The 10,000-nt window shown below is 46.1% G+C and overlaps 32 non-coding genes and 1 pseudogene across 32 annotated transcripts in view; all 33 read right to left on the bottom strand.

Moving 5' to 3' along the window:
* The window catches only part of LOC138585798 (5S ribosomal RNA), a 119-nt gene extending 15 nt beyond the window's left edge, over window positions 1-104 (bottom strand). The window contains exon 1 of the ribosomal RNA XR_011305911.1: window positions 1-104. This exon is cut by the window's left edge and continues 15 nt beyond it. This is a non-coding gene — a ribosomal RNA (5S ribosomal RNA).
* Window positions 105-286: 182 nt separating this feature from the next.
* Window positions 287-405, bottom strand: LOC138585799 (5S ribosomal RNA). Its single transcript, XR_011305912.1, has one exon. It is a non-coding gene; the product is annotated as a 5S ribosomal RNA (ribosomal RNA).
* Window positions 406-621: 216 nt separating this feature from the next.
* On the bottom strand, window positions 622-740 carry LOC138586505 (5S ribosomal RNA). The gene has a single exon (XR_011306578.1). It is a non-coding gene; the product is annotated as a 5S ribosomal RNA (ribosomal RNA).
* Window positions 741-922: 182 nt separating this feature from the next.
* LOC138587130 (5S ribosomal RNA) lies at window positions 923-1,041 on the bottom strand. The gene has a single exon (XR_011307173.1). It is a non-coding gene; the product is annotated as a 5S ribosomal RNA (ribosomal RNA).
* A 182-nt stretch (window positions 1,042-1,223) lies between these two features.
* LOC138586995 (5S ribosomal RNA) lies at window positions 1,224-1,342 on the bottom strand. Its single transcript, XR_011307045.1, has one exon. It is a non-coding gene; the product is annotated as a 5S ribosomal RNA (ribosomal RNA).
* Window positions 1,343-1,524: 182 nt separating this feature from the next.
* Window positions 1,525-1,643, bottom strand: LOC138585800 (5S ribosomal RNA). Its single transcript, XR_011305913.1, has one exon. It is a non-coding gene; the product is annotated as a 5S ribosomal RNA (ribosomal RNA).
* Window positions 1,644-1,825: 182 nt separating this feature from the next.
* Window positions 1,826-1,944, bottom strand: LOC138586814 (5S ribosomal RNA). The gene has a single exon (XR_011306874.1). It is a non-coding gene; the product is annotated as a 5S ribosomal RNA (ribosomal RNA).
* A 182-nt stretch (window positions 1,945-2,126) lies between these two features.
* Window positions 2,127-2,245, bottom strand: LOC138586661 (5S ribosomal RNA). Its single transcript, XR_011306726.1, has one exon. It is a non-coding gene; the product is annotated as a 5S ribosomal RNA (ribosomal RNA).
* Window positions 2,246-2,427: 182 nt separating this feature from the next.
* Window positions 2,428-2,546, bottom strand: LOC138586861 (5S ribosomal RNA). Its single transcript, XR_011306918.1, has one exon. It is a non-coding gene; the product is annotated as a 5S ribosomal RNA (ribosomal RNA).
* A 182-nt stretch (window positions 2,547-2,728) lies between these two features.
* Window positions 2,729-2,847, bottom strand: LOC138585801 (5S ribosomal RNA). Its single transcript, XR_011305914.1, has one exon. It is a non-coding gene; the product is annotated as a 5S ribosomal RNA (ribosomal RNA).
* Window positions 2,848-3,062: 215 nt separating this feature from the next.
* On the bottom strand, window positions 3,063-3,181 carry LOC138586448 (5S ribosomal RNA). Its single transcript, XR_011306524.1, has one exon. It is a non-coding gene; the product is annotated as a 5S ribosomal RNA (ribosomal RNA).
* A 182-nt stretch (window positions 3,182-3,363) lies between these two features.
* LOC138587060 (5S ribosomal RNA) lies at window positions 3,364-3,482 on the bottom strand. Its single transcript, XR_011307106.1, has one exon. It is a non-coding gene; the product is annotated as a 5S ribosomal RNA (ribosomal RNA).
* A 215-nt stretch (window positions 3,483-3,697) lies between these two features.
* Window positions 3,698-3,816, bottom strand: LOC138585802 (5S ribosomal RNA). Its single transcript, XR_011305915.1, has one exon. It is a non-coding gene; the product is annotated as a 5S ribosomal RNA (ribosomal RNA).
* Window positions 3,817-3,998: 182 nt separating this feature from the next.
* LOC138585804 (5S ribosomal RNA) lies at window positions 3,999-4,117 on the bottom strand. The gene has a single exon (XR_011305917.1). It is a non-coding gene; the product is annotated as a 5S ribosomal RNA (ribosomal RNA).
* Window positions 4,118-4,299: 182 nt separating this feature from the next.
* LOC138585805 (5S ribosomal RNA) lies at window positions 4,300-4,418 on the bottom strand. Its single transcript, XR_011305918.1, has one exon. It is a non-coding gene; the product is annotated as a 5S ribosomal RNA (ribosomal RNA).
* A 182-nt stretch (window positions 4,419-4,600) lies between these two features.
* Window positions 4,601-4,719, bottom strand: LOC138585806 (5S ribosomal RNA). Its single transcript, XR_011305919.1, has one exon. It is a non-coding gene; the product is annotated as a 5S ribosomal RNA (ribosomal RNA).
* Window positions 4,720-4,901: 182 nt separating this feature from the next.
* LOC138585807 (5S ribosomal RNA) lies at window positions 4,902-5,020 on the bottom strand. Its single transcript, XR_011305920.1, has one exon. It is a non-coding gene; the product is annotated as a 5S ribosomal RNA (ribosomal RNA).
* Window positions 5,021-5,202: 182 nt separating this feature from the next.
* On the bottom strand, window positions 5,203-5,321 carry LOC138586366 (5S ribosomal RNA). Its single transcript, XR_011306448.1, has one exon. It is a non-coding gene; the product is annotated as a 5S ribosomal RNA (ribosomal RNA).
* Window positions 5,322-5,570: 249 nt separating this feature from the next.
* LOC138587418 (5S ribosomal RNA) lies at window positions 5,571-5,689 on the bottom strand. The gene has a single exon (XR_011307420.1). It is a non-coding gene; the product is annotated as a 5S ribosomal RNA (ribosomal RNA).
* Window positions 5,690-5,871: 182 nt separating this feature from the next.
* Window positions 5,872-5,990, bottom strand: LOC138587153 (5S ribosomal RNA). The gene has a single exon (XR_011307195.1). It is a non-coding gene; the product is annotated as a 5S ribosomal RNA (ribosomal RNA).
* Window positions 5,991-6,172: 182 nt separating this feature from the next.
* On the bottom strand, window positions 6,173-6,291 carry LOC138586598 (5S ribosomal RNA). Its single transcript, XR_011306665.1, has one exon. It is a non-coding gene; the product is annotated as a 5S ribosomal RNA (ribosomal RNA).
* A 182-nt stretch (window positions 6,292-6,473) lies between these two features.
* LOC138585808 (5S ribosomal RNA) lies at window positions 6,474-6,592 on the bottom strand. Its single transcript, XR_011305921.1, has one exon. It is a non-coding gene; the product is annotated as a 5S ribosomal RNA (ribosomal RNA).
* Window positions 6,593-6,774: 182 nt separating this feature from the next.
* On the bottom strand, window positions 6,775-6,893 carry LOC138585809 (5S ribosomal RNA). The gene has a single exon (XR_011305922.1). It is a non-coding gene; the product is annotated as a 5S ribosomal RNA (ribosomal RNA).
* Window positions 6,894-7,075: 182 nt separating this feature from the next.
* On the bottom strand, window positions 7,076-7,194 carry LOC138586962 (5S ribosomal RNA). The gene has a single exon (XR_011307013.1). It is a non-coding gene; the product is annotated as a 5S ribosomal RNA (ribosomal RNA).
* Window positions 7,195-7,376: 182 nt separating this feature from the next.
* LOC138585810 (5S ribosomal RNA) lies at window positions 7,377-7,495 on the bottom strand. The gene has a single exon (XR_011305923.1). It is a non-coding gene; the product is annotated as a 5S ribosomal RNA (ribosomal RNA).
* A 182-nt stretch (window positions 7,496-7,677) lies between these two features.
* Window positions 7,678-7,796, bottom strand: LOC138585811 (5S ribosomal RNA). The gene has a single exon (XR_011305924.1). It is a non-coding gene; the product is annotated as a 5S ribosomal RNA (ribosomal RNA).
* A 182-nt stretch (window positions 7,797-7,978) lies between these two features.
* On the bottom strand, window positions 7,979-8,097 carry LOC138585812 (5S ribosomal RNA). The gene has a single exon (XR_011305925.1). It is a non-coding gene; the product is annotated as a 5S ribosomal RNA (ribosomal RNA).
* A 182-nt stretch (window positions 8,098-8,279) lies between these two features.
* On the bottom strand, window positions 8,280-8,398 carry LOC138585814 (5S ribosomal RNA). The gene has a single exon (XR_011305926.1). It is a non-coding gene; the product is annotated as a 5S ribosomal RNA (ribosomal RNA).
* A 182-nt stretch (window positions 8,399-8,580) lies between these two features.
* On the bottom strand, window positions 8,581-8,709 carry LOC138587353 (5S ribosomal RNA; annotated as a pseudogene).
* A 182-nt stretch (window positions 8,710-8,891) lies between these two features.
* Window positions 8,892-9,010, bottom strand: LOC138585816 (5S ribosomal RNA). The gene has a single exon (XR_011305928.1). It is a non-coding gene; the product is annotated as a 5S ribosomal RNA (ribosomal RNA).
* Window positions 9,011-9,192: 182 nt separating this feature from the next.
* Window positions 9,193-9,311, bottom strand: LOC138585817 (5S ribosomal RNA). Its single transcript, XR_011305929.1, has one exon. It is a non-coding gene; the product is annotated as a 5S ribosomal RNA (ribosomal RNA).
* Window positions 9,312-9,493: 182 nt separating this feature from the next.
* Window positions 9,494-9,612, bottom strand: LOC138585818 (5S ribosomal RNA). Its single transcript, XR_011305930.1, has one exon. It is a non-coding gene; the product is annotated as a 5S ribosomal RNA (ribosomal RNA).
* Window positions 9,613-9,794: 182 nt separating this feature from the next.
* Window positions 9,795-9,913, bottom strand: LOC138586399 (5S ribosomal RNA). Its single transcript, XR_011306479.1, has one exon. It is a non-coding gene; the product is annotated as a 5S ribosomal RNA (ribosomal RNA).
* Between the last annotated feature and the right edge of the window lie 87 nt (window positions 9,914-10,000).

A 10,000-nucleotide genomic window follows, 5' to 3' on the forward strand; every position in this document is an offset into this window, starting at 1 on the left:
GTATTCCCAGGCGGTCTCCCATCCAAGTACTAACCAGGCCCGACCCTGCTTAGCTTCCGAGATCGGACGAGATCGGGCGTGTTCAGGGTGGTATGGCCGTAAGCGACAGTTGTGTGTTCAATCGGGCCTTTTAAAAATGCATTTTGGCACTTTTTAATCTCTTCATATGTTACTGTGTTTTTTTTCTAGGATGAATTCAATGCATTCTTGCACATGAGTGTCTGATCAAACTTTTTCAATGCCTGCAGCATCAGCACCTCTCCTGTCCATCACAGAAAAATGAAAAAGCTTACAGCACCTGGTATTCCCAGGCGGTCTCCCATCCAAGTACTAACCAGGCCCGACCCTGCTTAGCTTCCGAGATCGGACGAGATCGGGCGTGTTCAGGGTGGTATGGCCGTAAGCGACAGTTGTGTGTTCAATCGGGCCTTTTAAAGACGTGGCATGGTGCAGCAAGAATGTGGCTGTATTTTTAACTTTGTTTATAGTTTTCGTCAAAGATTTTGTCATGGTTTTTTTTCTATGATGAATTCAATGCATTCTTGCACATGAGTGTCTGATCAAACTTTTTCAAGGCCTGCAGCATCAGCACCTCTCCTGTCCATCACAGAAAAATGAAAAAGCTTACAACACCTGGTATTCCCAGGCGGTCTCCCATCCAAGTACTAACCAGGCCCGACCCTGCTTAGCTTCCGAGATCGGACGAGATCGGGCGTGTTCAGGGTGGTATGGCCGTAAGCGACAGTTGTGTGTTCAATCGGGCCTTTTAAAAATGCATTTGGGCACTTTTTAATCTCTTCATATGTTACTGTGTTTTTTTTCTAGGATGAATTCAATGCATTCTTGCACATGAGTGTCTGATCAAACTTTTTCAAGGCCTGCAGCATCAGCACCTCTCCTGTCCATCACAGAAAAATGAAAAAGCTTACAGCACCTGGTATTCCCAGGCGGTGTCCCATCCAAGTACTAACCAGGCCCGACCCTGCTTAGCTTCCGAGATCGGACGAGATCGGACGTGTTCAGGGTGGTATGGCCGTAAGCGACAGTTGTGTGTTCAATCGGGCCTTTTAAAAATGCATTTGGGCACTTTTTAATCTCTTCATATGTTACTGTGTTTTTTTTCTAGGATGAATTCAATGCATTCTTGCACATGAGTGTCTGATCTAACTTTTTCAAGGCCTGCAGCATCAGCACCTCTCCTGTCCATCACAGAAAAATGAAAAAGCTTACAGCACCTGGTATTCCCAGGCGGTCTCCCATCCAAGTACTAACCAGGCCCGACCCTGCTTAGCTTCCGAGATCGGACGAGATCGGCCGTGTTCAGGGTGGTATGGCCGTAAGCGACAGTTGTGTGTTCAATCGGGCCTTTTAAAAATGCATTTGGACACTTTTTAATCTCTTCATATGTCACTGTGTTTTTTTTCTAGGATGAATTCAATGCATTCTTGCACATGAGTGTCTGATCCAACTTTTTCAAGGCCTGCAGCATCAGCACCTCTCCTGTCCATCACAGAAAAATGAAAAAGCTTACAGCACCTGGTATTCCCAGGCGGTCTCCCATCCAAGTACTAACCAGGCCCGACCCTGCTTAGCTTCCGAGATCGGACGAGATCGGGCGTGTTCAGGGTGGTATGGCCGTAAGCGACAGTTGTGTGTTCAATCGGGCCTTTTAAAAATGCATTTGGGCACTTTTTAATCTCTTCATATGTTACTGTGTTTTTTTTCTAGGATGAATTCAATGCATTCTTGCACATGAGTGTCTGATCAAACTTTTTCAAGGCCTGCAGCATCAGCGCCTCTCCTGTCCATCACAGAAAAATGAAAAATCTTACAGCACCTGGTATTCCCAGGCGGTCTCCCATCCAAGTACTAACCAGGCCCGACCCTGCTTAGCTTCCGAGATCGGACGAGATCGGGCGTGTTCAGGGTGGTATGGCCGTAAGCGACAGTTGTGTGTTCAATCGGGCCTTTTAAAAATGCATTTGGGCACTTTTTAATCTCTTCATATGTTACTGTGTTTTTTTTCTAGGATGAATTCAATGCATTCTTGCACATGAGTGTCTGATCAAACTTTTTCAAGGCCTGCAGCATCAGCACCTCTCCTGTCCATCACAGAAAAATGAAAAAGCTTACAGCACCTGGTATTCCCAGGCGGTCTTCCATCCAAGTACTAACCAGGCCCGACCCTGCTTAGCTTCCGAGATCGGACGAGATCGGGCGTGTTCAGGGTGGTATGGCCGTAAGCGACAGATGTGTGTTCAATCGGGCCTTTTAAAAAAGCATTTGGGCACTTTTTAATCTCTTCATATGTTATTGTGGTTTTTTTCTAGGATGAATTCAATGCATTCTTGCACATGAGTGTCTGATCAAACTTTTTCAAGGCCTGCAGCATCAGCTCCTCTCCTGTCCATCACAGAAAAATGAAAAAGCTTACAGCACCTGGTATTCCCAGGCGGTCTCCCATCCAAGTACTAACCAGGCCCGACCCTGCTTAGCTTCCGAGATCCGACGAGATCGGGCGTGTTCAGGGTGGTATGGCCGTAAACGACAGTTGTGTGTTCAATCGGGCCTTTTAAAAATGCATTTGGGCACTTTTTAATCTCTTCATATGTTACTGTGTTTTTTTTCTAGGATGAATTCAATGCATTCTTGCACATGAGTGTCTGATCAAACTTTTTCAAGGCCTGCAGCATCAGCACATCTCCTGTCCATCACAGAAAAATGAAAAAGCTTACAGCACCTGGTATTCCCAGGCGGTCTCCCATCCAAGTACTAACCAGGCCCGACCCTGCTTAGCTTCCGAGATCGGACGAGATCGGGCGTGTTCAGGGTGGTATGGCCGTAAGCGACAGTTGTGTGTTCAATCGGGCCTTTTAAAGACGTGGCATGGTGCAGCAAGAATGTGGCTGTATTTTTAACGTTGTTTATAGTTTTCGTCAAAGATTTTGTCATGGTTTTTTTCTATGATGAATTCAATGCATTCTTGCACATGAGTGTCTGATCAAACTTTTTCAAGGCCTGCAGCATCAGTACCTCTCCTGTCCATCACAGAAAAATGAAAAAGCTTACAGCACCTGGTATTCCCAGGCGGTCTCCCATCCAAGTACTAACCAGGCCCGACCCTGCTTAGCTTCCGAGATCGGACGAGATCGGGCGTGTTCAAGGTGGTATGGCCGTAAGCGACAGTTGTGTGTTCAATCGGGCCTTTTAAAAATGCATTTGGGCACTTTTTAATCTCTTCATATGTTACTGTGTTTTTTTTCTAGGATGAATTCAATGCATTCTTGCACATGAGTGTCTGATCAAACTTTTTCAAGGCCTGCAGCATCAGCACCTCTCCTGTCCATCACAGAAAAATGAAAAAGCTTACAGCACCTGGTATTCCCAGGCGGTCTCCCATCCAAGTACTAACCAGGCCCGACCCTGCATAGCTTCCGAGATCGGACGAGATCGGGCGTGTTCAGGGTGGTATGGCCGTAAGCGACAGTTGTGTGTTCAATCGGGCCTTTTAAAGACGTGGCATGGTGCAGCAAGAATGTGGCTGTATTTTTAACGTTGTTTATAGTTTTCGTCAAAGATTTTGTCATGGTTTTTTTCTAGGATGAATTCAATGCATTCTTGCACATGAGTGTCTGATCAAACTTTTTCAAGGCCTGCAGCATCAGCACCTCTCCTGTCCATCACAGAAAAATGAAAAAGCTTACAGCACCTGGTATTCCCAGGCGGTCTCCCATCCAAGTACTAACCAGGCCCGACCCTGCTTAGCTTCCGAGATCGGACGAGATCGGGCGTGTTCAGGGTGGTATGGCCGTAAGCGACAGTTGTGTGTTCAATCGGGCCTTTTAAAAATGCATTTGGGCACTTTTTAATCTCTTCATATGTTACTGTGTTTTTTTTCTAGGATGAATTCAATGCATTCTTGCACATGAGTGTCTGATCAAACTTTTTCAAGGCCTGCAGCATCAGCACCTCTCCTGTCCATCACAGAAAAATGAAAAAGCTTACAGCACCTGGTATTCCCAGGCGGTCTCCCATCCAAGTACTAACCAGGCCCGACCCTGCTTAGCTTCCGAGATCGGACGAGATCGGGCGTGTTCAGGGTGGTATGGCCGTAAGCGACAGTTGTGTGTTCAATCGGGCCTTTTAAAAATGCATTTGGGCACTTTTTAATCTCTTCATATGTTACTGTGTTTTTTTTCTAGGATGAATTCAATGCATTCTTGCACATGAGTGTCTGATCAAACTTTTTCAAGGCCTGCAGCATCAGCACCTCTCCTGTCCATCACAGAAAAATGAAAAAGCTTACAGCACCTGGTATTCCCAGGCGGTCTCCCATCCAAGTACTAACCAGGCCCGACCCTGCTTAGCTTCCGAGATCGGACGAGATCGGGCGTGTTCAGGGTGGTATGGCCGTAAGCGACAGTTGTGTGTTCAATCGGGCCTTTTAAAAATGCATTTGGGCACTTTTTAATCTCTTCATATGTTACTGTGTTTTTTTTCTAGGATGAATTCAATGCATTCTTGCACATGAGTGTCTGATCAAACTTTTTCAAGGCCTGCAGCATCAGCACCTCTCCTGTCCATCACAGAAAAATGAAAAAGCTTACAGCACCTGGTATTCCCAGGCGGTCTCCCATCCAAGTACTAACCAGGCCCGACCCTGCTTAGCTTCCGAGATCGGACGAGATCGGGCGTGTTCAGGGTGGTATGGCCGTAAGCGACAGTTGTGTGTTCAATCGGGCCTTTTAAAAATGCATTTGGGCACTTTTTAATCTCTTCATATGTTACTGTGTTTTTTTTCTAGGATGAATTCAATGCATTCTTGCACATGAGTGTCTGATCCAACTTTTTCAAGGCCTGCAGCATCAGCACCTCTCCTGTCCATCACAGAAAAATGAAAAAGCTTACAGCACCTGGTATTCCCAGGCGGTCTCCCATCCAAGTACTAACCAGGCCCGACCCTGCTTAGCTTCCGAGATCGGACGAGATCGGGCGTGTTCAGGGTGGTATGGCCGTAAGCGACAGTTGTGTGTTCAATCGGGCCTTTTAAAAATGCATTTGGGCACTTTTTAATCTCTTCATATGTTACTGTGTTTTTTTTCTAGGATGAATTCAATGCATTCTTGCACATGAGTGTCTGATCAAACTTTTTCAAGGCCTGCAGCATCAGCACCTCTCCTGTCCATCACAGAAAAATGAAAAAGCTTACAGCACCTGGTATTCCCAGGCGGTCTCCCATCCAAGTACTAACCAGGCCCGACCCTGCTTAGCTTCCGAGATCAGACGAGATCGGGCGTGTTCAGGGTGGTATGGCCGTAAGCGACAGTTGTGTGTTCAATCGGGCCTTTTAAAGACGTGGCATGGTGCAGCAAGAATGCGGTGGGGCATCTGCCCCACCTCATTCTTGAATTTGGCTGTATTTTTAACGTTTTTTATAGTTTTCGTCAAAGATTTTGTCATGGTTTTTTTCTATGATGAATTCAATGCATTCTTGCACATGAGTGTCTGATCAAACTTTTTCAAGGCCTGCAGCATCAGCACCTCTCCTGTCCATCACAGAAAAATGAAAAAGCTTACAGCACCTGGTATTCCCAGGCGGTCTCCCATCCAAGTACTAACCAGGCCCGACCCTGCTTAGCTTCCGAGATCGGATGAGATCGGGCGTGTTCAGGGTGGTATGGCCGTAAGCGACAGTTGTGTGTTCAATCGGGCCTTTTAAAAATGCATTTGGGCACTTTTTAATCTCTTCATATGTTACTGTGTTTTTTTTCTAGGATGAATTCAATGCATTCTTGCACATGAGTGTCTGATCAAACTTTTTCAAGGCCTGCAGCATCAGCACCTCTCCTGTCCATCACAGAAAAATGAAAAAGCTTACAGCACCTGGTATTCCCAGGCGGTCTCCCATCCAAGTACTAACCAGGCCGGACCCTGCTTAGCTTCCGAGATCGGACGAGATCGGGCGTGTTCAGGGTGGTATGGCCGTAAGCGACAGTTGTGTGTTCAATCGGGCCTTTTAAAAATGCATTTGGGCACATTTTAATCTCTTCATATGTTACTGTGTTTTTTTTCTAGGATGAATTCAATGCATTCTTGCACATGAGTGTCTGATCAAACTTTTTCAAGGCCTGCAGCATCAGCACCTCTCCTGTCCATCACAGAAAAATGAAAAAGCTTACAGCACCTGGTATTCCCAGGCGGTCTCCCATCCAAGTACTAACCAGGCCCGACTCTGCTTAGCTTCCGAGATCGGATGAGATCGGGCGTGTTCAGGGTGGTATGGCCGTAAGCGACAGTTGCGTGTTCAATCGGGCCTTTTAAAAATGCATTTGGGCACTTTTTAATCTCTTCATATGTTACTGTGTTTTTTTTCTAGGATGAATTCAATGCATTCTTGCACATGAGTGTCTGATCCAACTTTTTCAAGGCCTGCAGCATCAGCACCTCTCCTGTCCATCACAGAAAAATGAAAAAGCTTACAGCACCTGGTATTCCCAGGCGGTCTCCCATCCAAGTACTAACCAGGCCCGACCCTGCTTAGCTTCCGAGATCGGACGAGATCGGGCGTGTTCAGGGTGGTATGGCCGTAAGCGACAGTTGTGTGTTCAATCGGGCCTTTTAAAAATGCATTTGGGCACTTTTTAATCTCTTCATATGTTACTGTGTTTTTTTTCTAGGATGAATTCAATGCATTCTTGCACATGAGTGTCTGATCAAACTTTTTCAAGGCCTGCAGCATCAGCACCTCTCCTGTCCATCACAGAAAAATGAAAAAGCTTACAGCACCTGGTATTCCCAGGCGGTCTCCCATCCAAGTACTAACCAGGCCCGACCCTGCTTAGCTTCCGAGATCGGACGAGATCGGGCGTGTTCAGGGTGGTATGGCCGTAAGCGACAGTTGTGTGTTCAATCGGGCCTTTTAAAAATGCATTTGGGCACTTTTTAATCTCTTCATATGTTACTGTGTTTTTTTTCTAGGATGAATTCAATGCATTCTTGCACATGAGTGTCTGATCCAACTTTTTCAAGGCCTGCAGCATCAGCACCTATCCTGTCCATCACAGAAAAATGAAAAAGCTTACAGCACCTGGTATTCCCAGGCGGTCTCCCATCCAAGTACTAACCAGGCCTGACCCTGCTTAGCTTCCGAGATCGGACGAGATCGGGCGTGTTCAGGGTGGTATGGCCGTAAGCGACAGCTGTGTGTTCAATCAGGCCTTTTTAAAATGCATTTGGGCACTTTTTAATCTCTTCATATGTTACTGTGTTTTTTTTCTAGGATGAATTCAATGCATTCTTGCACATGAGTGTATGATCAAACTTTTTCAAGGCCTGCAGCATCAGCACCTCTCCTGTCCATCACAGAAAAATGAAAAAGCTTACAGCACCTGGTATTCCCAGGCGGTCTCCCATCCAAGTACTAACCAGGCCCGACCCTGCTTAGCTTCCGAGATCGGACGAGATCGGGCGTGTTCAGGGTGGTATGGCCGTAAGCGACAGTTGTGTGTTCAATCGGGCCTTTTAAAAATGCATTTGGGCACTTTTTAATCTCTTCATATGTTACTGTGTTTTTTTTCTAGGATGAATTCAATGCATTCTTGCACATGAGTGTCTGATCAAACTTTTTCAAGGCCTGCAGCATCAGCACCTCTCCTGTCCATCACAGAAAAATGAAAAAGCTTACAGCACCTGGTATTCCCAGGCGGTCTCCCATCCAAGTACTAACCAGGCCCGACCCTGCTTAGCTTCCGAGATCGGACGAGATCGGGCGTGTTCAGGGTGGTATGGCCGTAAGCGACAGTTGTGTGTTCAATCGGGCCTTTTAAAAATGCATTTGGGCACTTTTTAATCTCTTCATATGTTACTGTGTTTTTTTTCTAGGATGAATTCAATGCATTCTTGCACATGAGTGTCTGATCAAACTTTTTCAAGGCCTGCAGCATCAGCACATCTCCTGTCCATCACAGAAAAATGAAAAAGCTTACAGCACCTGGTATTCCCAGGCGGTCTCCCATCCAAGTACTAACCAGGCCCGACCCTGCTTAGCTTCCGAGATCGGACGAGATCGGGCGTGTTCAGGGTGGTATGGCCGTAAGCGACAGTTGTGTGTTCAATCGGGCCTTTTAAAAATGCATTTGGGCACTTTTTAATCTCTTCATATGTTACTGTGTTTTTTTTCTAGGATGAATTCAATGCATTCTTGCACATGAGTGTCTGATCCAACTTTTTCAAGGCCTGCAGCATCAGCACCTCTCCTGTCCATCACAGAAAAATGAAAAAGCTTACAGCACCTGGTATTCCCAGGCGGTCTCCCATCCAAGTACTAACCAGGCCCGACCCTGCTTAGCTTCCGAGATCGGACGAGATCGGGCGTGTTCAGGGTGGTATGGCCGTAAGCGACAGTTGTGTGTTCAATCGGGCCTTTTAAAAATGCATTTGGGCACTTTTTAATCTCTTCATATGTTACTGTGTTTTTTTTCTAGGATGAATTCAATGCATTCTTGCACATGAGTGTCTGATCCAACTTTTTCAAGGCCTGCAGCATCAGCACCTCTCCTGTCCATCACAGAAAAATGAAAAAGCTTACAGCACCTGGTATTCCCAGGCGGTCTCCCATCCAAGTACTAACCAGGCCTGACCCTGCTTAGCTTCCGAGATCGGACGAGATCGGACGAGATCGGGCGTGTTCAGGGTGGCATGGCCGTAAGCGACAGCTGTGTGTTCAATCAGGCCTTTTAAAAATGCATTTGGGCACTTTTTAATCTCTTCATATGTTACTGTGTTTTTTTTCTAGGATGAATTCAATGCATTCTTGCACATGAGTGTCTGATCAAACTTTTTCAAGGCCTGCAGCATCAGCACCTCTCCTGTCCATCACAGAAAAATGAAAAAGCTTACAGCACCTGGTATTCCCAGGCGGTCTCCCATCCAAGTACTAACCAGGCCCGACCCTGCTTAGCTTCCGAGATCGGACGAGATCGGGCGTGTTCAGGGTGGTATGGCCGTAAGCGACAGTTGTGTGTTCAATCGGGCCTTTTAAAAATGCATTTGGGCACTTTTTAATCTCTTCATATGTTACTGTGTTTTTTTTCTAGGATGAATTCAATGCATTCTTGCACATGAGTGTCTGATCCAACTTTTTCAAGGCCTGCAGCATCAGCACCTCTCCTGTCCATCACAGAAAAATGAAAAAGCTTACAGCACCTGGTATTCCCAGGCGGTCTCCCATCCAAGTACTAACCAGGCCCGACCCTGCTTAGCTTCCGAGATCGGACGAGATCGGGCGTGTTCAGGGTGGTATGGCCGTAAGCGACAGTTGTGTGTTCAATCGGGCCTTTTAAAAATGCATTTGGGCACTTTTTAATCTCTTCATATGTTACTGTGTTTGTTTTCTAGGATGAATTCAATGCATTCTTGCACATGAGTGTATGATCCAACTTTTTCAAGGCCTGCAGCATCAGCACCTCTCCTGTCCATCACAGAAAAATGAAAAAGCTTACAGCACCTGGTATTCCCAGGCGGTCTCCCATCCAAGTACTAACCAGGCCCGACCCTGCTTAGCTTCCGAGATCGGACGAGATCGGGCGTGTTCAGGGTGGTATGGCCGTAAGCGACAGTTGTGTGTTCAATCGGGCCTTTTAAAAATGCATTTGGGCACTTTTTAATCTCTTCATATGTTACTGTGTTTTTTTTCTAGGATGAATTCAATGCATTCTTGCACATGAGTGTCTGATCCAACTTTTTCAAGGCCTGCAGCATCAGCACCTCTCCTGTCCATCACAGAAAAATGAAAAAGCTTACAGCACCTGGTATTCCCAGGCGGTCTCCCATCCAAGTACTAACCAGGCCCAACCCTGCTTAGCTTCCGAGATCGGACGAGATCGGGCGTGTTCAGGGTGGTATTGCCGTAAGCGACAGTTGTGTGTTCAATCGGGCCTTTTAAAAATGCATTTTGGCACTTTTTAATCTCTTCATATGTTACTGTGTTTTTTTTCTAGGA

This window comes from Semicossyphus pulcher, unplaced genomic scaffold, assembly GCF_022749685.1.
Source record: "Semicossyphus pulcher isolate SPU_LCO1_2020_fin unplaced genomic scaffold, fSemPul1.0.p SCAF_11, whole genome shotgun sequence".
Classification (NCBI taxonomy): domain Eukaryota; kingdom Metazoa; phylum Chordata; class Actinopteri; order Labriformes; family Labridae; genus Semicossyphus; species Semicossyphus pulcher.